Source organism: Camellia sinensis, chromosome 4, assembly GCF_055761805.1.
Source record: "Camellia sinensis isolate YWXY chromosome 4, ASM5576180v1, whole genome shotgun sequence".
In the NCBI taxonomy this organism is placed as follows: Eukaryota; Viridiplantae; Streptophyta; class Magnoliopsida; order Ericales; family Theaceae; genus Camellia; species Camellia sinensis.
Genome location: NC_138964.1, coordinates 60,630,851 through 60,633,681, shown reverse-complemented (window position 1 = coordinate 60,633,681; position 2,831 = coordinate 60,630,851).

Genomic DNA, 2,831 nt, shown 5'->3' with positions numbered 1-2,831 from the left:
TCACTCAGCTCGACAGGTGCAAATCTATATAGTGCCATAGAAATCGGTGTCGTGTCAGGCACTAAATCAATAGAGAACTCAATCTCACGGTGAGGGGGCAAACTAGTGAGGTCCTCAGGAAAGACATTTGAGTATTCACAGACTACCCTTGGCAAATCAACTCAACCTTCATCACACTCACTATCCAGGAAGGTTGAAAGAAGACAACTAAGCTCACTCCGACCTCGCGGATCATACACTAGCGACAAAACTCTGTCAACTCGATCCCCCAGAAAATAAAAACAATCGCCACTCGAGGTACATATAGTAACCCTCTGACGCTAACAGACTATAATAGGCTCGATAAAATGATAACCAATCCATGCCCAGGATGACATCAAAACTCGACATATCAATCAATATAAATGAAAAATGAAGTCAGCGACCGACAACCTCTATATCACAACCCCGACACCCCTGGTCCAAAACAACTTTACCACCAATAGATGACTCTACCTTGAGTAGAGATACTAATCGAGCCACTTCTAACCCCAATGCCAATGCAAATGTAGACGAGATAAAAGAATGGGAAGCACCCATATCAATCAACACATTGGTAATATAATTGCATAACAAGAAAGTACCTCTCACAATTGAAGGCGTTCGCACTAAGTCTGGCGTTGTAACAGCATACACACGCCCTGTAGGTCTTTGCTCCACCTATCACCCCTCGGAACATAAGTCTGATACACTGACTGAGCCGAAAAGGCTCCCTAATTGGCCCTTGAGGCCTGTGCTAACTGTGCAGGCTGGTGACTCTATGTTTTCCTTGAACTAAACACACCAGGTGTGCCACCTGACTGAGGGAAAAACCTGCTCACATGCCTCGACTGCCCACACTAATAACAAGTAGGCAGTTGCCCTCTCCCTTGACTTTGGCTCTGAGAACAAGCCGCAGACGGTACAAACTATTGCCCTCCTCCTCTCTGCGGGCAAGCTGGAGACTTGTGACCCAACTGGCCATTCTTAAAACAAAAGACACCTCCTTTATTACCTCTAATTGAACCTGAACTTAGCACAAGAAAGGTGGATCTAGATTGTGCAGCCTGGGACTACTGTGGATTAGAACCCCTCTGTCTCTTACTTTCTCGGTTCTCACCATGAACCTCCTGACTCCTCTTCTTTGAGCCTCTCATCCTCTCCTCCTCAGTCTGAATCATGGTCTCTAAGTAAGTCGCCGCCTCCATAAGACAATTGTAATCCCTAATCATGAACACGGCCACCTTGAAAAGCAGATCGGTCCTCAACCTCTTCTCGAACTCCAAGCAACGATGTTCCTCTATTGCTACCAACTGTGGTGCAAACCTCGACAAGCTAGTAAAGATAACCTCAAATTCGGCCACCGGTGTGTTAAGCCACCGGTGTGTTAAGTTGCTTGAGCTTCAAGAACTGCTCTCTCAACTTCTCCCTAATAGTGGGAGGTAAGAACTTGTCTTGGAAGGCGTTGACAAAGGCCTCCCAAGTTACCCCAATGAGTCCACACGCATATTTTTTCCATTGACCCGTACCTCTCTTCAACTGGAAGGATGCCAAGGTCACTCTCAGCCTATCTTCCTCGATGCCAAGCACCTCAAACATCTTCACCATCTGTTCTAGCCACTCATCCGCCTTTAGTGGCTCCTTAGGATCACCTAAAAACTCATCTGGATTTGACCGGAAAAACTCCCTCTTCAAGAATAATGGCCCTGCTTCAACAACTTAGGCCTGGATTTGATTCTCTGCCTTGAGAATGTCCATAGATTCCCACAAAGCTCCGACCATTTCACGGGCTAAAGCACTTATGGCCTTCTGACCCACTGGTTCGGCCACATTTGCCTGACCAACCCCTTCCTCTTGTGTCGGAATCTCATCCGGTAACAGCACTTCCTGCTATCTAGGCTTGCTACGCCTATCACCACGCCCACATCCTGACATCCTAATAAAGGTAACACAAGCGATTAGCACATTTACAAATATGTTGAAGCTAACTCACTCGCGTCCTAAGGCAATGAACAACAGTAATTCACTCCACATAAGCACATAGTCACATAGACACATACGAATTTTCTTCCTAGATAATGATCGTCCCGCGACATTGCCAAAGTTCCAATTAGAAATAGCAATGATCAAGTGCTCTTCTAACATGAATTCTAGAAACTCGTAGACCCAGTCAATATCATAGAAATTAAATCTCATACCCATATAAGCACATAAGCATGTTATCACATAGCATACCATACATACAAATATCTCTATAAAGCGAGATAAACTCATTGTGGTAAGAACTACTTCTCATGTATCTAAATTATTCAAACCCGGTACCCTTTGACACCAAGATGTAACGCCTCGAAAATAAATACAATAACCCAACCACAATATTAATAAGTAACAACAATGATAAAGTAACCATCTTTCATTAGTTTCCAAGTAAGTCTACAAAAGAGTAACATATGCAGATATACATTCACAAGCCTATCCCTGAATCTATAGCATATGTTACATAATGGAATGAACATCAAGCAAATAAGAAATTCCCTAAAGGCTTACAACTTTCCAAGACGATGCTTGGTTACAACAAAAGTGGATTTATATCCAATATAGTTAAAGGCCCTTGGTCTGTACAAAACATATACAATCATCAAACAAAATGAAGCTCTTGCCCTAAGTCTTGCAAAGCTATTGCCTAGGTAGAGGTATATCATCAGCAACTAAAAATGTTTTTCCCATATAGGGTGAGCCAAAACTCAGTAGAAATAATCCAACATGGTATATGAATCTTAATGAAGATATAAGGTGATATGCATATGCAATTC